This window comes from Gopherus evgoodei, chromosome 19 (genome assembly GCF_007399415.2).
Source record: "Gopherus evgoodei ecotype Sinaloan lineage chromosome 19, rGopEvg1_v1.p, whole genome shotgun sequence".
NCBI lineage: Eukaryota > Metazoa > Chordata > Testudines > Testudinidae > Gopherus > Gopherus evgoodei.
In genome coordinates, this window is record NC_044340.1 from 2,284,087 (window position 1) to 2,310,101 (window position 26,015).

The 26,015-nt window shown below is 49.8% G+C and overlaps 1 protein-coding gene and 1 long non-coding RNA gene across 2 annotated transcripts in view; one reads left to right on the top strand and one right to left on the bottom strand.

Annotated features, from left to right (window-relative positions):
• The window catches only part of LOC115637192 (zinc finger protein 436-like), a 346,365-nt gene that overhangs the window by 271,013 nt on the left and 49,337 nt on the right, over nucleotides 1-26,015 (top strand). The gene's annotated exons all lie outside the window — the stretch shown is intronic.
• LOC115637197 lies at nucleotides 1,263-21,105 on the bottom strand. Its single transcript, XR_003997204.1, has 4 exons — nucleotides 20,962-21,105; nucleotides 19,729-19,731; nucleotides 10,645-10,656; nucleotides 1,263-1,272 (listed from the first exon to the last, which is right to left on the bottom strand). It is a non-coding gene; the product is annotated as an uncharacterized LOC115637197 (long non-coding RNA).

A 26,015-nucleotide genomic window follows, 5' to 3' on the forward strand; every position in this document is an offset into this window, starting at 1 on the left:
GCTGTCTGGCATTGCAAGCTTCCAGAGGGTTATTGCCACTCACTTCTCCACTGTGAGGGCTGCTCTCATCCTGGTATTATGGCATTTCAGGACGGGGGAAAGCAAGTCACAAAGTTCAAAGAAAGTGCTCTTACGCATGCGAAAGTTCTGCAGCCACTGCAAATCGTCCCACATCTGCAAAACTATGCAGTCCCACCAGTCTGTGCTTGTTTCCCGGGCCCAAAATTGGCGAGCAATGGGTAGAACCTCCCCTATTACCATCAGGAGCTCCAAAGCGCGGGGGCCCGCGGTTTCGGAGAAATCAGCCTCCAGGTCCTCATCACTCTCATTGCCGTGCTGCCGTAGCTGCCTCCTCCTCTCCTGCATTTGCAGTTCACGGTTCAGCATAGACAGCACGAGAATGCGTGAGCTGTTTACAACGTCCACGATCGCGGTACTGATCAGAGCAGGGTCCATGCTTGCTGTGCTATGGCATTTGCTCACTTCACCCAGTAAAAAAAGCACGAAATGGCTGTCTGCTGCTTTCAGGAAGGGAGGGGGTGAGGCTGTACCCAGAACCACCCACGACAGTGATTTTTGCCCCATCAGGCACTGGGGTAGTAACCCATAATTCCAAGGGTCAGAGAAGACTGCAGGAACTATGGGATAGGTACCCATAGTGCAACTCTCCAGAAATCGATGGATGCCTGGGACCATGGACGCACATCCCCGAAGTAATGTGCCCTAGTGTGGATGCGTTAAATAGATTTTATAAAACCTGTTTTATAAAATCGATTTTATTAATTTTGATTTTACTCTGTAGTGTGGACATGGCCTAAGAATTTTACCCTGCTAACTCTTCCAGCAAAACAGGCCAAAGAAAGTGTATGCAAGCGCTGTACCGCAGCCCCCGTGCTCTTTTTGGTTCCTTCCCACAGAACTTTCACTGCATACCAGTCCAGTTCCTTGCTGTTGCTTGTCTAAGAGCTGTATGCATATGCTAGAGCGCACCCTGAGCTGATTCCCCACTTTTGTGCTCCGTCCAGCCTTGGCTGTCCATGTCTCTGTGGTGCAATGGGTCAGTGAGTTCGATTGTTAACCGAAAGGATGGTAGTATGAGCCCACCTGGGGATGGCGATGAGCCCTTGCTTCCCTTAGGCCTGCAGGGAGCCTCCAAAGTCCCATTTTGCTGCCTCTTGGCCTCAGTGCTTTCAGCTGGTGACCCACAGAGCATGCTGGATGCCATTCAGAAACCCATCTCCCAGCAGCGGTGCCAGAGGCTCAGGCTTAATCCTCAAGGCCGAGCACAAAAACTTTCAGCTGGAAACATTTTGCTGCCTTCCCGCCTCCACCAAAGCATCAAGGGAGAAGGGGACGAGACACGCCTGCTGAAAGATGCCTCCCTCCCACTTCCCTGTAGGCTGTGCAAAGCTCTTGGCCTGCCTCATGCCTCGTCAGGAAAGAGCAGCCATGCTGCCCAAGCCTGAGTCACGTGCGCAGCCTGGCCTGCCCTGGCTGACAGCGCACAGAGCCACGCGAGTCAATGGCAGGTCAAGTCGGTAGCCTTGGCTCTTTCCCCTGACAGCCACACAGCACTGCCTAGCGCCCCAAGAGCCTCCCTCGTGTTCTCCTGCAGCCCGGCGGGGTGGGTGGGAAAAGGAGCAGGAAGCACTGCAGCCTCATTCTGGGACAGGAGGCCCTTGCCACAGCCAGACCTCCCTCTTGCCTTCAGCCCAGGCAGCCAGAGGTGCCAGGGAGCTCCCTGGCGGGCGGCCGCCTCAGCCACCTCTTGCCGCTCTGCTGGTCACCGCCTCGCTGGAAGGCCCAGAGGGAAAAGAAACAAGCACACATGTAGCAGAGGATGGCTTTGATCCATGGACCTCTGGGCCCAGCACGCTTCCGCTGCAGCACTCTGCTAGCTCTTCACAGCTCTACCACCCAGCTGGCACTATCTGGATTAGTGCCTTACGCGCTCTCGCGCTGGCAGGTGGATGCGCAGGCTGCTAGGCAGCTGCCCTGGTCACAGGATTTTACAGCGTCTAGAGGATAAAAGGGATCTTTTTGGGGTTTGGACCCCACTGGGAGCTGGGTAGCTGAGTGCCGGAGATGGGAGCACTTCTTAAACTGTTTTCAGTTAAGCCTTCAGCTGGTGGGGGACGAGGTTCAGCCTTGGATCCGTGTCTGCAGCAGGCATGCGCCTCTGGCTCAATCGGCCCCCCTCGCTGTCTTAGCAGACTAAAACCCGGAGCAAACGCACAGGCCCTGCGAAGGAAGAGGAGCCGGGATCTTGAACAAATGTCAACATTTTATTAAGATGACGTTCAAAGAAAAAAAAAGGGTACGGTACAGCGTTTAGGCACAGAAGTTTCTGGTGATCAGGGAACAACGTACAGATTACCCAGGGGGTGCGAAGTTCGGTTTAAGATCAGGTGGCATAAGGAATACATAATCTGCAATAGCCCCGACTGGGGGTAAAAGGTTATCGTACAGACACTGAGTTAGGAGGGTATGTTGTCCATGTGAGGGCTAAGTTCAGGTGTGGAGTATAATGAGCGGATACGATGAGGAGGATGGATTGACCCGCATTTGGTGAGTTTGAACGTTCAGTGTTTTTTAATCTTTTCCACAATCTAGTTTAAGCAGGGTCGCTATGAACTCTACCCTGCCATCTGTTGGTGATTTGTTGTAAAGGCCTTTTGAGGCTGCTGTCATTTGCATGGTTCCACCCATCCCGGATTGCATGATGGGAGTGCTTGTCCAAACGATCATTTCAGCTGCTGTGGGATCCCCAGTCTCTTTGTTATTGGGGCAGGAGTATTGCAGTGTATTTTGCTGTTCGTTTTGGATCAGGGACAGAGTAACTGTACCTGGCATTTGAGGCCTGAGAGCTTCACCGTCGTCTGAAAAGTATTCATCATTAAGGGGTCTGGATTCCCAATGGCCAAGGCTTGTGGGAGGTTGGAATGGATGTTTGTGTGGTTTTTGGTGGTCTGTGCTTGGGTTCCTGCAGTCCCTAGAGTGTAAAGACAGGTATGTTTGAAACTCTTTGAGTTGTTGTTAGTGGTGTAGTCATTTGCCTTAAGCTTGTGAAAGTTGACTGATCTCTCTTAATAGATTACAAGCGGCCAGTAGGTTGGGGGGAGGAGTAAGTGCTGCTTATGGACACAGTAGCTTGCATTTTTTCACTATCTCTTTTTCTCTGCCTCAAGGCAAGAAGATCCTGCTCTTAACCAGTTAGTTCTACTTAGATAACGAAAACATGAGACCTTACACTTACCAATCAAGTATTAACATGCAAGGGTCTTTGTCTGAATGTGTATAAAAGGTTTGTGAAATTTGTGTAAGACAGAGTCTTTTGTACCAAGGTACAGGCTCTTCTTTTTCTGCAGAATAAAGCATTTTTCCTTATCCCTGTCAGGCTGTTAATTGGCTCTCAGCTAGGCAGACCCAATATTTCGGTAACAGTTTCTGGCGACTCCAGATGGGACTCTCCTAGCTCAGACATTGGACTCGAGACAGCTGCGGCGAACAAGGAGCGGCGCCACTGGGGTGCTTAACCCCTCTTCCTCACTTCTCCTCGGCTCCTGGGGTTCGTGCTCCAATAAGGTGAGCCCTAATAGGATAAAAAATACTATCTGGCTCTGGTTAGAGGCGGGTCTCTTATCTGGTTATCTGGTTCTGGTGCACTATCTGGTTCTGGTTCTGTTCTGTTTAACCGGTTACTGTTGTTTTTCTGCTCTTTATACATTTGCGTGTTAGGAGTGTGGGCGGAACTGAACTTCTCATTCGTAATTCCTTGAAGTGGAAGCCATGAGTGCGAGGAAGCTCTGAGGTTGTATTGAGATCCTTCTGTCCCGTCCCCTGTAGCAGTCAATGTAATAGAAGTAGGAAAACCTGGATTAGACTGTAATTCCTTCTGCTCTCTGTGTAATTCTCTTTTCTGTTTGAGTGTCAGCAGACAGATGGGTGGGTCTCTGGCTAAACCCTCTAAGGACAGTCCTTTAGATTATATGTTAAGTAAATGGCCCCTACCTGGTGTTAAAAAGGGATGACAAGGAAGCGCTTTTTACAATTTTGCAGCAAGGATTGGCCAGTCCTGGGAACTGCATGGTCCGAGTTTGGCTCCTTTGATATTCCGACTCATTTAACCCCTTTGCGCGTGATATTGGAGGATCAAGTGCCAGGTCAAATGGATTATTGGTGTTTGAGGGACGATGAGGCTCATCATCACTTAAAGAGGGCGGCGCACATTCAGGCCCCTCTATTCCCGAAAGCCTCTGCCCCTCACGAAGCTGATTGTTGGGAGGATATTTCCTCCATGTATTGCCCCAGACCGCGGCCACCTTCGGCGGTAGTACCATTCCCTGTGGCAGATTCGGTATCCTCCTCTACAAAGCCTGGGACAGCAGGTGTATCAGGACAGGTCCCACCCATAAAAATTGAGGAAGCCACGGTTCAAGCCAGTGAGCTAACTAGTGGAGCAACAGTAGGTGGGGACACTTCTTCTTTGACCGCTGTCTTTAGTCAGTCTCGTACGAGACAGGGAGCTGTCTATAGGGCAGAAGCAGTTAATATTCAGGCACCCCTTCGGACCATCCCAGTCCCTACAACGGATGGGAATGTGATAGACCGTTATGTCCATGTCCCTTTTACTACTGCAGATCTTATGAACTGGCAAAACACTACGCCTCGCCTTAGAGATGACCCGGACGTCGTTCACAGGTGATTCCGTGCCATTTTTCAATCTCATAATCCTGATTGGCAGGACGTGGGCCAACTTTTAGATTGCCTATTGTGCACAGAGGAGAAGGAGCGGGTCCTAAGGTGGGCCAGGGAGGCTGTGGAGGCTGCCGGTGATGGACGCTATATTATAGCTCTTACTAACCCTACTCAATGGAACCCGAATGATTCAGCCCACCAGGCAAACTTAAAGAAATTCCTAACTCATATTTTGACAGGTATAAAACAAGCAGGAGAAAGAAAGCTAGATTGATCAAAAGTCCATAATACTGTGCAAGGGAAAGAAGAAAACCCCTCCGACTTTTATGAGAGACTTTGTAAAGCATTTTGTACTTTTACTAATATAGACCCCGAGGCTGCGGATACACAGTCCACGGTCAGGCTTATTTTTATCTCACGGTCAGCTCCAGATATTAAGAAGTGGTTGCAGCAGCTCGAGGGGGCTGAGGGAAAATCTCTGGAAGAACTGGTAAGCATAGCCACCCGAGTGTATCACACAAGAGATAAAGTTCAAGAGGCCAAGCAAGTGAGAATGCTAGCAGCCCTTGTAAACGTGGGGAGTGAGAAACAAGGTGGGAGGTGGGGACGCCCCAGGTGGCAACTGAAAGTGGATAAGGGGGGGACCCCAAGCCGTGCTAATGAGATATGCCATTACTGTAAGCAACTTGGTCACTGGAAAAGAGAGTGCACAAATCAATGCACCCGACTACAGCCCCGACCTAAATACCAGATGGCTGTGGACAGACCAGATGCTGTCAATAGTAAGGAATGACGGCGACCCGGGGGTTCACATGTTACCTATTCGAATGACTTTCCCACTTATGTTTGTTCCTCCACTGACCCCCAGGTCCGTTTAACTATGGGAGGAACGGTTTATTCTTGTCTTCTGGATTCTGGGGCTGCCCTTTCCACCGTTACTGCTAAGCCGCAAGGAGGAAATCTTAAAAATAAAAGCATTCTGGTAATGGGTATAGGTGGAAAGCCGTTTGAGTGTTCTGTATTGCAGGAGGCTGCTGTGGAGATTTCTGGTGTCTTAGCCTCCCATACATTTTTTCTGGCTCCTGACAGCCCAGTTAATCTTTTGGGCAGAGACTTGCTGTGTAAATTACGTGCTCAGATTTTCTTTACAGATGATAAAATCATTCTTCGATTGCCTCAGGATCAGCTCCCCCATCTATGTGCCACAACAACCCAGGCTGCTGAGGACCCGATTCTACCTGAATGACTCAGACAAGAGGTACACGCCTCCCTGTGGGGCACTTCAAAAACAGACCTTGGAACCCTCCAGACGGAGCCTGTACGAATAACCCTGAAGCGAGACATTGACATTCCTCGAATCTGGCAGTACCCCATCCCCCAAGAAGCTCTGCTGGGCCTCCGGGATCTTATCAACACATTCCTATGGTTGGGAGTGCTCATTCGTACTGAATCTCCTTTTAACACCCCCATTTTGCCTGTTAGAAAATCTGGCCTGGATTCAGAGGGGAAACCAGTATACCGATTTGTCCAGGACTTGCGTGCAGTGAATAAAATTGTCCAGGCTAGACACAATGTAGTACCTAACCCTCATACAATCCTGACTGCCATTCCAGCAGGTACTGCTTGTTATTCAGTAATAGATCTGTGTAATGCCTTTTTCAGTATTCCTCTAGATCGGGACAGCTGGGATATCTTTGCATTTACATGGACGGATCCAGAGACTGGGAGAGCAGAACAACTGACCTGGACTCGGCTACCTCAGGGATATGTTGAATCCACAACTATTTTCTCCTCCATCCTGGCACGTGATTTAGCTGATATCAACTTACCAGGTGAGTCTACATATCTTTTGTATGTGGATGATGTCTTAGTTTGTTCCCCAGATCAGGTAACATGTGAAATGGATACTATTTGCCTATTAAACTGCTTGGCAGAGAGGGGGCATAAAGTATCTCCTTCTAAGCTTCAGTTTGCTAAAGATAAGGTCATCTATCTTGATTATGTGCTCACTCCAGGGCATCAAGCATCATCCAGCCTCCGTATCCAGTCCATCCTTAATATTCCCCGACCAGAGACAAAACGTGAAATGTGAGGATTTTTAGGCCTTGCAGGATTTTGCCGTTCCTGGATTTCAGGTTTTGGAGAAATGGCAAAACCCCTTTTTGCACAGATCACTCATGATGCCGAGGAACCCCTACATTGGGACTCTGGGGCTATAAAAGCCTTCCAGGGAATTAAAACAGCTTTGGCCTCAGCCCTAGCCCTTGGACTCCCCGATTATCAAAAACCTTTTGTTCTTTATGTACATGAGCAGCTAGGGGTGGCCTCTGGTGTACTTGTGCAGACCTTTGGGCCTAAGGAAGGACCTGTGGCTTATTATTCCCCAAAGTTGGATGCTGTAGCACAAGGCTTTCCTGGCTGCCTCCGAGCAGTGGTTGCTGCCGGTCTGCTGGTACCCCAAGCAGAAAAGATTACCTTGGGCCATCTGATGACCCTACGGACCCCACATGCAGCCCAACAGCTGTTGGTCAGGAAGGGTACTCAGCATTTAACCAGTCAGATACTAACACACTTGGAAGTTTCTTTGTTATCTAGGACCAATTTAAAAATTGAGCAGTGCCATACCTTGAACCCTGCTACCCTGTTACCTTTCCCGGACAACGAACATGAGCCCTCACATGATTTCCTTCAGGTCGTGCAACATCAGGAAAAACCTCGTCCAGATCTCTCAGATGTGCCCATTCCAAATGCTGACCTGGAGCTGTACACAGATGGCTCTGCACGAGTCGTGGAGGGCCAATGGGTATCTGGATTCGCTGTAACTACTCAGTTTGATGTTTTGCAGTCTGCTCCCTTGGGACCCTCCACCTCAGCCCAGGCAGCAGAATTGGTAGCCCTCAACCGAGCATGTGAGCTGGCAGCAGGTCAGTCTGTGAACATATATACTGACTCGAAATATGCCTTTGGTGTTTGTCACACCACAGGCCAACTGTGGGCGAAACGTGGGTTTATCACCTCCAGTGGCACAAAGATTACACATGGGCCCTTGATTCTAAAATTATTGGAAGCCATTCATTTCCCATCTCAGGTTGCTATCATCCATGTTCGGGCCCATCAGAAGGGAAATGATCCCACCATCTGTGGCAACCGATTGGCCGATTCAGCTTCAAGAGCAGCTTCCCTGCAGCCCTATGTTGCCCATCAGATGGCACTCATGTCCTCTCTTCCACCGACTCCAGTTCTGGTTCCTTTTACACCTGAGCCATTAGAAGTTAAGCACTGGGAGAGTATGGGAGCCACCCGGACGCCACAGGGGGAGTGGCAATTACCAGATGGAAGAAAGGCACTGCCCCACGCTGCATTGCGGCCTGCCCTACTTAGACTGCACCAGGAAACACACGGTGGGACGGAGGCTATGGCGGCTACTGTGAATAGACTTTGGTATGCTCCTGGAGTGTTCCAGGAAGCTAAAAGAGTCCTTACTATCTGTGGTATCTGTGCAAAGTTTAATCCACGGGGGGAACCTAAAGGCCCCCCTGGAGCTAGATTATGGGCATACACGCCTTTTGAATGACTCCAGATTATTCAGAAATGCCTAAGTGTCAAGGTTACAAATACCTTCTTGTCGTTGTGTGCCAACTGACTGGTTGGGTTGAGGCATTCCCAACGAGACGAGCATCTGCCTTAGAGGTGGGGAAAACCCTACTGAACCATGTCATTCCTAGGTTTGGCCCTCCTATGTCTATTGACTCTGACCAAGGAACTCATTTTACTGCCCAGGTTATTCAGGCCCTTGCAAAAGCCCTGGGTATTACCTGGCTTTTACATACACCTTGGAGACCACCATCTTCGGGACAAGTGGAAAGAATGAATCAGACCTTGAAACTTAAACGCTCTAAACTGTGTGCTCAGACTGGGCTAAAATGGCTTCAAGCCTTGCCTCTGGCCCTTTTGGCAGTTCGCACTGCCCCCAGGGGCCGGCTCCGTCTTTCACCCTTTGAACTTTTATTTGGCAGGCCATACACGGGATTTGCTGATCCAGGACCTGTGACTGATTTAGTCACCTGGGGTGACGAGGAACTAACCAGATATATTGTTTCCCTCCAAACTACTCTCACCTCTCTCCACAGGTACGGAGCTCAATTTCAGTCCCTACCTGCTGATGTCCCTGCCCATCGGATCACTTCGGGAGACTGGGTCTATGTGAAAGAGTGGAAACCCGAGCCTCTCCATCCCTGGTGGGCGGGCCCTTTCCAGGTCCTCCTTACTTCTCACACTGCAGTTCGGGTGCGGGAGAGAAACATTTGGATTCATCACACCCGAGTCAAGCTAGCCCCTGGGCTGGGACCAGAAGCAGACGACTCCGGACTTCAAGGGAGCCCCGCCTGCTCTTCCCACCATGACCTGGAGGAGCCAGAAGCAGATGATACCTGGAAGGCTGAGCCTCTCGAGGGACTGAATCTCCTGTTCCGCCGGAATAAGTCCTGAGACTTTACTGACTATGAATTTCTGGGGAGTGATACAATGGTTACTTGTTTCCCGTTTGCCCTTTATACATGCCAACCCCCATGCAGCTATTGAGTCGATACAGTGACTGGCTATATTGGGACACCTGTCTGATTGCTGGCTGTGCCATCAAACTCGTTCTGAAGACGGAATAGGGTTGTGGGCTGTTCCTACAAATCTTTCTGAAGTACTCTCCTTGCAGGTAGTAAGAAAAACTGAATGGGCCTGGGCAGGGGAATACCAGTATAATAAATACGGAAAGGTGTCTGAAGTTTGGTATTATTGCTGGGAAGCTAAGGGGATCCCTCTTTTTGATATCCTTGGATTGGGTATAACTTGCCCCTTTGTTTGGAAAATACTAAGGGGATTGGGAAAGAGGTAGGCTACCTTCCTCTTGAGGCCTGTGACCAAACCCTTCGGTTTGATATTGAAACTGGGACTTTTCCCCCTGTGAATATTTCTGAGAACACCCAGAAACTCCCTTGCCTCCTAGACGGGGCCTTTACTGTAAGGACAACAGGCATTCCTTATCAAGGGAAATGGATCCCCTCATTTCTCCCGCGAGGCCCCGTAAATAGTATTCATACCTTTTATATGGATGTTTATTCTGCCATTATGTTGCCTCACCCATCCCTTCAAAAAATGTCAGGATGCCAACAGCCCTTGGGATCGCTTGTGAGTTTTACAGCTACTTTGTTTGCTGTTACATATTGTGGGGGCATCCTAAATGCTATCCATGCCCTGGGACATATAAATATCTCCCATTGGAGGTGTCAAGACCACGTGGTGGGTACCCCCCAGCAGTGGGATGTATTAGTGACCCGCCACCACCGAGTTGCGGGTAATACCCTTTCCCTTTATTTAGAGACCCCTGGCTTGCATTTTATGTGTGGTCAAAGCGCTTATAAAGCTCTCCCTCCCGGCTGGCGGGATCGGTGTGGTGTGGCCCGGGTATTGCCTGATGTTCAAATTAACATCACGTTAGATTCTAGTCAGATCCTCAATCTGGGGAGCTATTCTCACAAGCTTTTTACCCCCTCCACACAGATTAGACTCAAGCGCGCCGAGAATCCCTTAGTTGCTAGGCAGACAGGATTTCATTCCTTTGTTCATGCGTTCATTCCTGGGTTGGGGGTAGCTGAACTAAAGAAAGCAATTGTAAATATTTCTGCAGAGCTTGAAAAAGCAGCTAATGCATCAATAGACGCTTTCCAAAAGTTGCAACGAGAGATAGATGAGGTAGCAGAAGTAGCTATGCAAAATAGACGTGTGCTAGATGCAATGAATGCTGAATTAGAGGGGGCTTGTGCTCGCATTGGGGAAAAATGCTACTTTTATGTTAATCATTCTGGCTTAATTGAACAAGATTTACGGGCTATTAAGAATGCGGCTGTTGTTTTTCATGCTGTATCTCTTGATCGTACCTTTAATTTTGAGAACCTTCTCCCAGACCTTGGGTCATGGTTTACAGGCCTTTTCCGTACAATTGTTAAATGGATTCTTTTCTGTTTGTTTTTCCTATGTATTGTTTGGATAGTAATACAATGCGCAAAATGTCTATATAATGCTGTAATCAAAGGTTCTGCTGTCCGTAAAACAACTCAGTACCTGTCTCTTCAGCTTGATCGTAAATTACGCTACAGGCCTGGCAATCTGGGCTTGCCAGGCCTGAAGGGGGGATTGTGAAAGCTGGCTGACCCCCTCCTTAATAGATTACAAGTGGCCAGTAGGTGGGGGGGGGGAGTAAGTACTGCTCATGGACACAGTAGCTTGCATTTTTTCACTATCTCTTTTCCTCTGCCTCAAGGCAAGAAGATCCTGCTCCTAACCAGTTAGGTCTACTTAGATAAGGAAAACATGAGACTTTACACTTACCAATCAAGTATTAACATGCAAGGGTCTTTGTCTGAATGTGTATAAAAGGTTTGTGAAATTTGTGTAAGACAGAGTCTTTTGTACCAAGGTACAGGCTCTCCTTTTTCTGCAGAATAAAGCATTTTTCCTTATCCCTGTCAGGCTGTTAATTGGCTCTCAGCTAGCCAGACCCGATATTTTGGTAACAAGCTTACGCCATTGGATCCCTTTCAGGGTGCATTTTGGTTCTGAGAGGTAAAAGGCTGCTGTGTGTGTGGTGGTATGGAGTGAAGTAGCAAAGATTGATTGCAGAGGTGGTGCGTGTGCCACAAAAGTTGTGAGGGCCTTCCCTGCCCTGTCCCCACCCCCCCAGCTGTGGTCCTAGAGACCAGAATTTGCATAAACCCACATGCTGACCTGTGGCTAAGAATCTGGTTTCAGAGTGTGTCACAAAATCTGTTTCCCACAGCTTAACTCCCAGAATCCAATGTGCAAAATTTTCTTGCTGCCTGCCTGGTGGGGAGACTCTTTCCCAACTATGGAGTTGTTTTCAGCTTTCACTGTGGAAAAGAGATCACAGCCCACAGTTTAGAAATACCTAAAAACGGCATTTACTCATTAACCACTTTTTATCTATGCATAGATCTAAATATGGATTAGAAGTATAGAAAATTATATTTTTAAACTGAAGAGATACAGAGAACATAAAGTGTGTCTTTAGAGATTTCACAAAATATCCACAGCACTAAGTGCAAATATTCCTTTGCAATCTGTTTTAGTCCACCATCTTTAGGAACCCATGTCCCTTGCCTAACGAGATTTCTGTAGGTTCGGGTGAGTCCCGAAATCATGAACCGCTAAGTTCCGTTCTACTGTCCTTGATTCATGTCACTGGAATAACTGCACTTTATTACCCCTGCCCTAATAAGAAAGAGACTGAGGATTCCACAGCAGCTGAAATGATCCTTTGGACAAGCACCCCCATCATGCAATCCGGGGTGGGTGGAACCATGCAAACGACAGCAGCCTCAAAAGGCCTTTACAACAGATCACCGACAGATGGCAGGGTAGAGTTCATTCTCACCCTGCTTCCATCCTCTCCCAAGCAAAGAATTGGTGGTCCTGATAAATCACATTCTCTATTATACCAACTCATTGGTATTGAATGCGAAGTTATGGATAGCAAAAGTTGCCACTCATCTCTGCCTTGTAGCATCCAGCTTAGCCCTTGTTAACACATAAGTCAGTGGATTGTTCTCTGTCCCCACCTGAAATTGAGCACCACACAAGTAGTCTCGAAATTTCTCAGTGATGGCCCATTTCAAGACCAAGAACTGCAGCTGGTGGATGGGATAGCGAGTTTCGCTATCAGACAGTCCTCAGCTGGCAAAGCCTACAGATTTACATTTCCTTCTACTTCCTGGTACGGGACTGCTCCCAGACCTTCCAAACTGGCATCAGCATGCAGGATAAACGGTTTGTTTGGGTTAACAAGGACTAGGACTTGCACATGAATCAGGCAAATAATGATTTCCCGTAAAGCCCTGTCACTTCTCTCATCCCGCCATGTCCCAAATGGAGAAGACAGGAGCCCCTCCCAAGTCCCAGGCCAGGAAATCCAGAGGGGGTGGGGGGATGAGGTGTTCCTGGCTCAGTCCAGTTTTGCTAGTGCTGCAGAGAAGAAGAGTTCCTTTCTCAGTCTAGATCAACTGGAATTGTTGTTGCAGTGGGGGAAAGATGTCTCTCATTTGGTTCTTAGATCCTTTGGTTCTTAGATCCTTCCCTCTGGAGCTCAAATTGCACACTTCTTCTTTGTTTTTTGCTCCAGCTTGATTTCTCTTTTGCATCTTAATTTTCTTTTTCCTGGTCTCATTCCAGAGCATTCACAGCCCAATTCTCTATCCTAATCCTGAGTCCTTTAGTGCACTCTCAATGTCTCATTCTAACCCCACCCCAGAGTCTGCACCCCCAGAGCCAGTGCCTTCATCCCTCTGCAGTCCAACTCTCTGTCCCATGTAGCCTGATTTAGGGTACACTAATAATATTAGTTTGGATAATTTGATGAAAATTTAATTTATTAGCTTACATTTAATTTAATTTAATTGAGTTACAAAGTTACAGTTGCATTACTGCTATTCAGAAGATACATATGGCATTATATGCAACAAAGTTTTGGTTAATATACTCACAGCCTTCCTTGATAACCTGGTGGTAAGAGACACAGGACCAGCCTTGCAGTTCAGGTTTCTCAATTCTTAATTGAAAGATGCAGTGCTTAGAAAAAGCTGGTGTTACTTAGGGTTTACTAGAATATGTTAAACTTTAGAATCAATACCTAATAAACAAAAAATAACAACATAGGGAAACCAAACTTAGCCTAGTTCCCTTGAAACAAAGTTTAAGAACAAGTACAGCCTACTGATAGTACATAGAGAGAGAGTGGAGGAAGTAAGTCAGAATGATAGAGCAAAGTGCTCTAGCGAGGTGGGTTACCTCTTTTATAGGGCACAAGGGCCGGAAATCCTTCCTCCTATGCCCAAATTTCATTCCTCACCCACAAAACATTAGGGTACGTTTACTTCATAGGCTAGTATGTTTGTGCTTGTTGATGACATGTACATATGCACATAAGTTACCTTGTGGTGTACCTGTTAAATCTGTGGGTATAACACTGAAAAAACCCCTATGCCATTCTCCATTGTCGATTGGTCTAGGTAAAGGTCTTAGACAGGCATGGGTACTTATCTATTTAAGTAACATGATAAAGGTCGATTTTCCTTTCTGAGAAAAAGGTCACAATATAGGTATGCTAACCTTGCCTTAGCTTAACATACAGGATAGGTCCTTATAAGTGATGTGTCTCAGTCCCCTAATCATTTTTATTGCCCTCTGCTGGACTCTTTCCAGTTTGTTCACATCCCTTCTCATGTGGGTCCCAACCCCAAAAGTACTCACATTTCACCCCATTGGCCCCAAAATGCCAGCTTTTAATATGTAAATAGGGTGCTGCCATGGTCAAGTCACTCCCGAGCTCTTCAGTTGAGCCTGCTGGCAGAGAACAAGGTGAAAATTAGCCAGGATGTCACTGAGGGCTGGTCTACGCTATGGGGGAAAATCGATCTTAGATACGCAACTTCAGCTACGTGAATAACGTAGCTGAAGTCGAAGTATCTAAGATCAAATTACTCATCCTCCTCACGGCTTGGGATCGATGTCCGCGGCTCCTCCTATCGATTCCACAACTCCGTTTGGCTTGGTGGAGTTACGGAATTGATATAAGTGCGTTCGGGCATCGATATATTGCGTCTAGATGAGATGCGATATATCAATCCCCGAGCAATCGATTGCTTCCCGCTGATACGGCGGGTAGTGAAGACGTACCCTCAATCAAATCCCTGTGCTCCCCGCAGGAGGTATCGGAAAGCTCCAAGAAGGCTCACTTCCCTTTCTCTCGTCAGCTTCAGGCCTCAGGGTTACAAATGCACAAACCAGCTGGGATTCTCCCCTGGCCTCAGGGTGTGGGGCTGCTCTGAGGGGATGGACTTGCACACTTGGGATATTAGTGCAAAGATACAATTTCAATTTCTCTTAGAGAAATTGGAGGGCAATTTATAGTTGGTAAAAATCTTATTTAGTGAAAGGAAAACTGCAGTGACAGCCTGGTTACTGGGGTGCAAAACACCTTCCTCCTGGGAGAAACAAGAAGTTAGAATTAGAAATTTACATCGTTTGTTCCTGTGTTGGTACAGTTTAATTTTGCTTCTGTGTAGGTTTGTTTCAGGCTGTGACCATTTTGGTTTATTGGGTTGTTTTGGTTTTTTTTAGTTGGAATGGTGCTTTTAATTGACATTTGCTGGATTTGAATGGCTGACCTGCAACACCAGTTTTGACATAGTTCTGCATATCTTATACAGATTTGACCAGTATTCAAGGACTCAATTCCTTTATAGGAGGTTTTAGTGGTCATGCTTATTTATTTGATGTTATTTTATCATTCTGCTGTAACACACTTTTTTTGATAAAATGTTGAAATTATTAATTTACAGCATTTGTTTTTATTTTTACAAACAAAGTTTTTCTTAATGTTTGGGTTTTAAATTAAGCCTTGTTTTTGGTTTCCATTTTTCATTTAGGTTTTGGTTACTGATGGGATCTTTAAGAGAACTTTGGATTCAGTACTAAAATTTGGACAGATTTAGAATATTTAAAGTAAACCTTGTTTACTATTTTATTTTAATAAAGTTTGTATTGCTGTAAACCCTAGCCCGGGGGAGAGGAGATGAGCCTGGCCTTTAACTGAGAAGGAGCAGAGGCATGGCCCCCATGAAGGGTGGGGCCAGGTGATGGGGGGAACAGCCCCCCAATTTATTTTGTCTAGCCCATCTCAGTCCCCCACTAAAGGAGAAGAGTCTGATGCCACCCCTGCTGGTCACTGGGTGTCACTGCTGCTCCATGGGAAACATGCTCTGTGCCTTACCCAGATTGGTGGGAAACACACTCTGTGCATTACCGTGACTGGTCCGTGGGTGTCACTGCTCGTAGAGGGCAGACACTTGCTGTGCATTATGCCACCTGACCACTGGGTGTCACTGCTGTATCAAGGGAAACACCTTCTGTGCGTTACCTTGAATTACCACGAGGTGTCACTGCTGCTCAAAGGGATACATACTCTGTGTGTTACCCTGATTGGCCACTTGGTGTCACTGCTGCGCCAAGGAAAACACCTTCTGTGCATTACTCTGACTGCCCACTGGGAGTCACTGCTGCTCCAAGGGAGACATAAGAACGGACAGATTGGTTCAGATGCAAAGTCCATCTAGCCCAGTATCCTCCTGTCTTCTGACAGTGGCCAGTGCCAGGTGCCCCAGAGGGAATGAACAGAGCAGGGAATCATCAAGTGATCCATCCCCTATTGCCCATTCCCATTTTCTGGCAATCAGAGGCTACAGGCACCATCCCTGCCCACCCTGGCTAATAGCCCTTGATGGATCTATCCACCATAAACTCATTTAATTCTTTTTTGAACCCTGTTATAGTCTTGGCCTTCACAACATCCTCTTGCAAGGAGTTCCACAGGTTAACTATGCAACTGCCCTGAGTTTACACCCCCTCCCCTGGCCAGGTTGTATATGGAAAAGAGGATGAGGATGAGGAGAGCCATGATGTGTCTGTCACTGGCTGGTGACTCAGTTTCCTCTACCCCGCTGTGCTGCAGGCTCCTTCGGTCTGTGCCCATGCAACTGTGTCTGGGGAAGGGGAAGTAGAGGCTCAGGCTTCCAGCCCCACGCCCCACCCCCAGCAGCTGGGGAATCCAGGCCAAATTTAACCCTGGTAGCTTGGCCAGGATTAGCCTGGGCTGGGGTAGGGCTGGGGAGGAATTGGGAGGGAGACAGACACACCTGCTATGAGGGAAGATCCTCCCATTCCCTGCCAACCCCCTTCACTCCTTGCAGCATAGCATCCCCTAGCGTTTCTTTCTCTGTCATGGGAGCTGTCTGCTGCCTGCTTCTCCCTTAGCATGGTCTCTCCCCATCCTGGGGCACTGGCATTGCCCATCCTGTGCAAACAGGCAGGCCCCGGTGTGCCCCATGGCACTGCTCTGCAATTCTGGGGGCAGATGTTGGATGGAGCCATATCGAAATATGGGAGTGGGCAAGGCTGGGGACCAGGACTCCTGGGTTCTCCCCTCACATGTGGAAGGGGAGTGGAGGTTAGGGGGTAGATTGGGGGAGGGGCAGGGCTGGGATCCAGGGCTCCTGCTTTTTCTGGTTTTCTCCACTTCCTGCAGCTGCCTCGGTCCTTTCAGTGCGTTTCTTGTTCCAAATTCATTTCCTGACTTGTGTAACTCACCCCAGAGGTGGCTGCATCTCAGTGTTGAGTGAGGCACCCTTGGCTGCATTACCTCCTAACCGCGTCTCTCTCCCCCTTCGGGTGACCCTGCAGTTCTCAGCAAACATCCACAAGATCATGGGGCACTTTGAGCACTGGGCAGGCAGGGGCCAGATGCCCAGCCCTCCCTCAAGAGAATGGGATCTAGCACCCCCTACTTTTTACAGGGATTGAAAAGGGGCAAAGGCGGGCAAATCAGAGGAGGGGGTGGCCAGGGTCTGAGCAGGGGGTGGAAATTGACTGGTCGGGGGGTCAAGCGGCTGGAGGCAGAGTTAGGAGAGGGACTGAAGGGTAAAGTCGGGGGGGGAGGAGCCGGAGTTAAGCCCAGAGGGAGGCGCTGCCAGAGGGTTAAACCCCAGCACAGGCAGGGGCAGAGGGGTAACAGTTATCCCGGTGGGCTGAGACTCCAGTGTTTGCAAACATGGGTGGAGGGAGCAGAGGGCTTTTTTATTTCCCCTCTCACAGGCAGCACCTCTCAGCATGAGCTTCCCAGGGCTGGGCTCTTAAAGGCACAGGCATCCCACTGCCTAGACACTGCAGCTCCTCTCTGATGTAACCTACTGAGGTGCTGCAGTAGGAGACTCAATTCAGTGAAACTGGGCATTCCCTATACGCCCCCCAGTCAGGGGGCTGTGCACCCCCTTCCCCAAATTTCCCCAACACCCTCTCCCTCAGTGGTCAGGTAGTTACATGCAGCGCTGCCAATGTTGTCATTGGTTGCAAATTTGAATGGAAATTGAAACGTTAACACACTTTAAAAGCAGATACAACGTATGAAAACTACTTGTACCTGAGAAAGTAAAATAGGTTTGGAAAGTCTAGACAAAGCCAGGTTTCCTCACCCAGCTGTTGTGTTTGCTGGCAATGTTGGTGCATTGGCTTTGGCAGTGTTGGCCAACCTTAGAATTTCAAATGATGATTTGTAAGCGAGGTGTGAATGAGCTCTCCCCTGACAGCTAGTGATGACCAGGGTTGGGAGGAGGCTTTGGGACCAGAATGTATTTACATTAACTCACCTACTCTGCAAAGGTATCCAGCGGACAGAGCTGGGCTGCCTCTGCTCTAGGTGCCTGGAGGAGGGAAGGTGTGTGGGGCTCCAGCCTGGGACTCTTCCTCCCTCCTGCCAAGACCTGACTATTAATCGCTATCCTGGTACTCTTTTCTTCAAGTGCCATGTGAGCCAGAGGAAAAGTGTGGTAGTAAGCACAAGGGCCAAGCTTGTGAACATCAGGTGCAGCAGCAAGAATCCCAACTATCAGGGTAGCAAGTTCTAGAGTCCTAACCCATTGTAGCCATCCCAGCCAAAGACCTGGCTCTAGGAGATGTGAGTCACCCAGCAGGAGGAGAAAGATTCACTCTTACACAGCTGGAGACAGGGAAGCTGAACTCTGGGGCGTTACCACAAGCATGGGTGGCAAGCTTGTAGAAATTTTGGTGGTGCCCAGAACCCGCCCCCCAACTCCACCCCCCAAACTCCACCCCCACCTGCCTAAGGCTCTGGGAGGGGGGTTGGGGTTGAGGTCTGGGGTGCAGATCCTGGGCTGGGGATTAGGGTGCAGGAAGGGTGCAGGGTGCAGGCTTTGGGTGCTGGGTGCAGGCTCCAGGCTGGGGCAGGGGGTGGGGTTGTAGGAAGGGGTGAGAAGTGCAGGCTCTGGGAGGGAGTTTGGGGGTGGGAAGGAGTGTGTGGGAAGGGGCAGGGGTGCAGCCTCTGGGAGGGAGTTTGGGTATAGGAGGGAGTGCAGGGCTGAGGATGAGGGATTCATGATGCAGGAGGGGGCTCAGGGCTGGGGCTGAGAATTGGAGTGCGGGGGGATGAGGGCTCTGGCTGGGGCTGGGAGATGTGGGGTTCATGCTGCGGAGGGGCTCAGGATCAGGGTGCAGAGGGATGAGGGTTGGGGCTCAGGGCAGCCTGCCTTGCCATTATTAGAGGGTGTGCACTAGGACCCCGGGGGAAGCAGACAGTAGTTCTGAGAATAGCGCTACTCTAGCAGCAGGATCAGGCAGGTGACAGGCGCATGCTGCTTTTTGTCAGGCAGGGACGCAGCGCAGCAGGGGGGGACATGCAGGGGCCAGGGCCAGGGGAAGAGACCCAGCTCCAAATATTGCTGGAGTAGGGCCCCCAGCCCTGAATATTCCTGGAGCCCGAGCACTGCAAATGTATATAACCTGTCGCCTATGACCACAAGCCAACACAAGGTCCCACTGAGATTTGAACTCAAATTACAGGATTCAGAGTCCTGAGCGCTGATCATTACACCATGGGACCAGCTTGTACTGCCTTCTCTACACATTGGTGACCCTCATGGGGCTGGCTTGTGTAAGGGGGCTCTTGGCCCTTTACTAAAACTTAGTGTGTGTGGAGGGGGGGTTGGTTGGCTAGTTCCCAGCACCAATAGAATTGGAAGGATCAATGGGAAATCAGGACCCTGAGACTGACAGTCCCGACGGACAATGGCGAGAGGCCAAATCTCCAAGTTATCTGCACTGAAAGGCCAGGCAGTGTAATGAGGGAGTCACCAGGCCAGAGGGTCCCATCCTCCATGTGAGCTGGAACTGCCTGGGTGAGAGTGGGGCAGAGCTAAGGAGAGAGCAGGAGCCCGAGAAGAGCCGGGGAGCAGAGCTGTTCAGGTGTAGTGCCAGAAACTATTGCATGTAGGAATTTGCAGCCTGTAGCAGTTACTGATACCTGAGGTTGTTCTTATTTGCTGACTTGTCCTAATTGGTCAAAACTTGACAGTGGTTTCTCTGGCAAAGGCCAGTCCCTGGCCCCTTGGTCCAGACATCCTCCTTCATGTCAGGCTAGGGTGATCAGATGTCAAAGATGAAATATCAGGATGCGGCGGGCGGAGAAAAAAAAAAGGTGGAGGACCCTCCCACCGCCAAGCAGCAGTGGCACAGCCCCATTTCCAACCAACTCTTGGCTCCAACCCCCACTACACCCCCAGCTCCCCCATCCCCTCACTCCTGGGCCCAGCCTGGGCTCCGAGCTCTGCAGCCGAGCCATGATCTGGGCCCCTCCTGCAGCTCCCGGGCAAGGGCTGAACCAGGCAGCTCCTGGCAGAAGCGTGTCCGCCCCACTAGTGTCTCCGCCCCCAGCCCACCTGGGCCATGCCTTCTCCACGCTGCCCCCAGCCCCAGTGCACTGCCCCGCAGGCTGCAGGGCTGGAGCAGCTTCCGTGCTGCGCTCCCGGCCATGGCCATGGCCCGTGTGCAAACCTGGGAGGGATGAAGAATGCCGCGTGCTTGGGGAAGAGGCAGGGCCAGGGCGAGGATTTGGGGAGGGATCCAATGGGGCAGTGAGGGGGTGGGGCCGGGGGCAGGGCCAGGGCCGGGATTTGGGGAGGGATCCAATGGGGGAATGAGGGGGCAGAGTCCCTCCAGACTATGCCTGTGTGCTGGAGAAGAGGACAAAGTTATTTGTTTGTTCAGGGTCCCGATCAAACATCGGTCGGGACGCGGGACAAACAAGCAAATATAGGGACAGTCCCGATAAAATCGGGACATCTGGTCACCCTCCATCAGGCTTCAAGTTGAGAATCATTTCCCATTCGCACTCTGTGGAAGGGAAGACTTCGCTCTCTGTGCGACTGCACATGGCTAAACAAAGAGAACAAACCTCAAATCGCCCCTGTGCTTTGGGAGCCAGGTTTGCAGTGGGAATTCTGTAGTTCAGATGACTTCACACCTGGGCATTGTGATTCTTTACCAGTTTCTCTGGCATTGGGGCATTTTTTCATTCACAACTGTGATGGCCGAGTGGTTAAGATGTGGGAGTTGAAATCCAATAGAGTTTCCCTGTGCAGGTGCGAATCCTGCTCTCAGTGAGGCCTGTGTTTTAGCCAGTCTCTCACCCGGGCAATACCTCTGTACAACCCCTTGAGACACTCTCAATTCTCTCCCCACCTCAAGTAAATCCTGTTCTGCTCCTTTCATAGAGATCCCTGGAGCACCACCTCACACTGTGTCCCTGAGGGGTCAGGCAAACTCTCAGCACCTGAAGCCTCTGGCACTCACCTGGTGCCCCATAGATCAGCCATGGCCCTGGTTCTGTTCCTCTCTCTAGAGTACGAAGGAAGCCAAGTCAGTGACTCCATGGGAGCTATGGGGCTGCAGAACCAACAGAGAAAAAATAGGTGCTCAGCACCCACTGGCAGCCAGCTCCCCCTCCACACACACACACACTACAGGCCTTGCTGACAATCTCCTCCTCTTCCCTTTCAGTGCCACCCACTTGCCAGTGATCAGCTGTTCAGTGGGGTGCAGGAGGCACTGGATGGGGAGGGGAAGGAGCAGGGACAAGAAGAGGTGGGGGTGGGAGAGGACTGGGACAGGAAGGTGCAGGAAGGAAAGAGATGGGATGGGACGGGATGGGGTGGGGACTTGGGGGAAGGGGTGGAGTGGGGGCAGAGCCTGAGGAGGGAAGGGGGGGATTTGTTCCAGACCCCTCTAGGGCCGGCCCTGAAGGGAAGCACTGACTATTACAGTGACAATAAAACTGACCAGCATTGTGGGGGAGACTGAGGGAGATCCGCACTCATCAGGTCTCTTCTCTCCCCCAAGGTGAGCCACACACTGCTCTCTCCTGGCTGTCACCCTAGCAGCTGGATGCCAAGGAGCCGTTTCCCCACAGGAAGTTCATTGAGTGATCCTGTGGTGCTGGCGGGGCTGGCGCTGCTGCTGGCTCTGGGGCTGGCAGGGGGGTTGGTGTCTGCACAGACTCTCAGCTACCAGGCCAGAAGGGGCACTTGGGACCTTACCAGACTGGCTCAGTGAAGATGGTGGGTTGACAGAGCAATACAGACGCTCTCCAGAGCATAGAGCAGCATCTGCCCATGCAGCCAGACAATGAGCTTTTCCCACAGCCTGGAGCCGAGGGGGAGCGGCAGCTGCTGTTCCAGCTCCTGTGGGACAGGCCCTGTCAGCCAACAGACACTTCTTACTCACCAGAGCTAACAGTGCCGGGTTCCTCCGGTGGGGGTGCAGAGCAGCTGTTTGTTTTCCTGTCCTTTTTGTCTGCAACTGCTGACAAAAACATCCCAGACAGAGAAGCAACAGGCCAAAATGCTATCACGCAGGTGCCAAAGCAGCTCAATTGGGAAAACCTTAGACAAAAAATCGAAGGGTCCCTGATTCAATCCTGGGCTTTGGCAGGCTCTGTCATCCCGGTTTGTGCAGGGGTGGCATGTTTTCCGGGAGCACAGCAGTCCCTGCACCCAAGGTGAGTTCCTGAGCTTGGGCTCTGCAGTAGGAAAACAGAGAACAGGCTTCTGCCCCTAGTTGGCCCACCTGACCTTTAATAATGAGAACTGTCTTTCCCAACATGGTAGGAAGAAAGTGAGGCAGGGTAGCCCTCAGGAATGGTGCCAGAGGGCTGCTGGGCAGTGACAGGCAGGGATTGGGGATAGAAGCTCCTCTGTGCAGCTGAGCAATGGCAGTACCAGGGAAGGGGCATCTGTAAAAGTGACCTCACACACATCTCCTCCTCTGGGCACCTAGAGCAGAGGCAGCTGGTGCTGACAGCTCCAAGGGAAGGCTTAAAGGCCACAGAGCAACTGAGGTCAGGGCTAGAGGATGGCAGGACCATGCCTATGTGTGGCCTTCAGAGAGGCACAAAAACACCCAGCCAGGCTGCTCCCTGCCATGCCAAACACCCACTGAAGGTCACCAGAACGCGGGACAGCTGCTGATGCTCTGTGGATATCATCACAAGTTGGTAGTAAATCAGGGCCAGCCCCCATGGTGGGGCCTCTGACTGGTGCCACTCAAGGTGCTCATTTTTGCAGTGAGGTAGGAAATTTTACACAAAGAGGCTTTTTTCGAGCTGGCGAGAAGCAGAGTAACACACACGCTCCAAAGACGCTATGTAGCAAGTACCCTCCAGCACAGGGACAGGCGCACACTTTAGCCTGGGCAGCCGCCCATTTTCTTTGGCAAATCAGAAAGGGCAAAGGCTAGACTGGAAGCACCTGGGTCTCATGTCCCAGCCTTTGTGATGCCCAACCCCCAACTCCTTCCCAGGGCTCTAGCTGAAGCCAGAGCATTGGCCTGAGCATCCAAGAAGAGGTTCCAGCCCTGAAGGGAGCAGAACTTTCAACACGATGGTAAAACTGCAGAAACACAACCACGAAGGGACTCGAAGCCTCACTGTTCTGATCCACACTCAGGCACCTTATCCATTAGACCACATGGTAACACAAAAAAAAAAGCATCTCCAAGCACTTCTTTGGAAAAATCGGACATTGTGTTTCTCAGGTCACCTACCAAGGGGAGCTGAGACTTTCTGGGCACAAGAAGTAGAGTTCCCAGTGACACATGAGACTTAATTCTATGGAGCCAGGTGCAGGGCTTGGCAGGGAGGCTCAGGCATGGGGGGACTGGGGTGCAGCGGATTGACCAGCTGTCTAGGTGTGGAGATTTAGTCACACTGAGGCACAGGAGGGAGGAGGAGGAGGAATCCTGCTGACAGGCAGTGGATGTGCAGAAAAGGAGGAGGGGGTCCTGGGCCTTTTTTTGTCTCTCTTTTGCCTACCTGCTCTCTCTTGTAGTGAATGGTGAAAATGGTCTCAACTAGCTCAGTTGGTAGAACATCAGGCTTTTAATCTGAAGATCCAGGCTTCAAGCCCTTGTCTAAGCACTCAGCTTTTAAGTGGCCTGCCACGCCTTTTAGTATAATGACTATTTATCTGTACAATAGCAGCACCTACAGAGAGCGGGGCAGACTCAAACCCCAGTTGTGCCAGGGGCTGCACAGACAAAGAGACAGTCCCTGCCCCAGCTGAGATCAGGGCCCCATTGGACCAGGCGCTGCCCAGGAACAGCGAGAGACAGGCCATGCCCCAGAGAGTTTACTGGCGCCATACCCAAAAAGTGGGAGGAGAAACAGAGGTCCAGGGTCACACAGCAGCACTGAGAATAGAACCCAGGAGTCTTGGTTCCTCCCGCTCTAACCACTAGACCCCACTCTGCTCCCAGAGATGGGGCTAGAACCCAGGAATCCTGGCTCCCATAAAGGGGGGGAGTGGTGTCTAGTGGTTAGAAGAAGAGGGGCTGGGAGCCAGGACTCCTGGGTTCCATTTCCAGTGCTGGGATCAGGCACCAGTGCTCCAAGCATGTGCTTGGCGGTAGCACTCCAGCCCATGCTAAATGCCAAGAGACCTTTATTGCTCCAGCCTGCAAGGACATAGAGGAAGTCAGGAAGTTGCCCGTTCAATCCCACACAATTAAGGTCCTTCTAAAGAAAGGGAAAATCCTGAAGAGAAAAAGTAACATCAAAGAGGACTCCAGAAAGACAAACTTTGAAGATCTTGAGGAGTAATTTATCATCTGACCAGGAACTTGAACTCTGGGCCCTTAGATTAAGAGCCTGATGCGCTGCCAACTGAGCTAGCCAGGCTCAAATACAACAAAAGAGCAAGTTGGTGCAGAGGAGAAACTAGTCAAGAAAAAGAGAGCAGGAAATAATAGGGGAAATCTTCTGTTCTCTCTCTCTTCCCAGCCCTGGCCTGGTCTGGTGTCAAGGTTTTTCCCCGACTTTGAACTTTAGCGTTCAAAAAGTGGGGACCTGCATGATCACTTTTAAGATTAATTACCAGCTTAAATTTGGTATGCTGCCACCAGCCAAAATATAGTGTTTGGCACACTTCCTGTTACCCCAAAACCTTCCCTGGGGAACCCAAGACCCAAACCCCTTGGGTCTTAAAACAAGGAGAAATAAACCATTCCCTCTCCTTCCCCCCGCGCAGACTTTCCCCTCCCTGGGTTGCCTTGGGAAGCTTCACTGACCCAAACTCCTTGGATCTTAAAACAAAGAGGAATTAACCTTCCCCCTCCTTTCCCCCCACCAATCCCTGGTGCGTTCAGACCCAATCCTCTTGGGTCTTAAAACAAGGGAAATAATCAATCAGGTTCTTAAAAAATAAAGCTTTTAATTAAGAAAGAAAAAAGTAAAAATTATCTCTGTAAAATCAGGATGGAAAATGTTTTACAGGGTATTCAGATTCATTTAGCCTAGAGGGACTCCCCTCCCCCTTAGCCTGAGATTCAAAGTTACAGCAAACAGAGGTAAAAATCCTTCCAGCAAAAGGAAAAAAAACATTCACAAGTTGAAAGAAAACAAACATAAGACTAATCCGCCGTGCCTGGCTATACTTACAACTTTGAAACATGAAAGACTGATTCAGATAGATTTGGGGAGTCTGGATGTGCATCTGGACCCTCTTTTTCCAAAAAGCAAACAATCCCCAAAACAAAAAGCACAAACAAAGACTTCCCTCCACAGAAATTTGAAAGTATCTTGTCCCCCGATTGGTCCTCTGGTCAGGTGTCAGCCAGGTTTACTGAGCTTCTTAACCCTTTACAGGTAAAAGAGACATTAACCCTTAACTATCTATTTATCACAGCTGGTATTAGTGCTGGTTAAAAAGAGGGGAAAATATCAGCATCTACCAGCCTTTCATAGCTGTACAAGACTCAGGCATAATACAGAGGTGCCCATCTGCAAGTGCTGAATGGTTGAATTGGCTCATGCAACCAGTAGACGTCCAGGGCACATTGGGATATACAGCCAAGTGTTCATCACCATCATGATTTCAAAGGGATAATGATAATGATGGGAAGATTTACAATTGACTTAATAGTTGCATACAAAGATGCACGTTTGGCAGTTATATTGGCTCAGGTTGGCCACCCTGCCCTAGATGTAGAAGTTACAACACTGAAACTTGAAAGAGGGGCCAATTTCTCCATCATTTAACACCTTTACAAAATTAGTCTGAATTTGAGCTGCCTGTTATTAAAAGCTGGTTCCAACTGCTCTGCTAGAAACACCCCCAGGTCCCTGCTCACCCCAGGAAGAGGAAAAAGAAAAAAACCCCACTGGGCACTGCCCTCGGCTCCAGGCTGCTGTCCCAGGGTGTGCGTGGGGACTGATTGTTTGCTGCTGAGGAGGGAGCCAGTAGAGGCCTCTGGTGCTCTGCTCCTAGCATCTGCCTGGCCCAGGCTGTCCTCTGCTTCAGCTGCTGCTCCCAGCCTGCTCTAGAGTCAAACATGCAGGGCCCCCAGGGGAACAG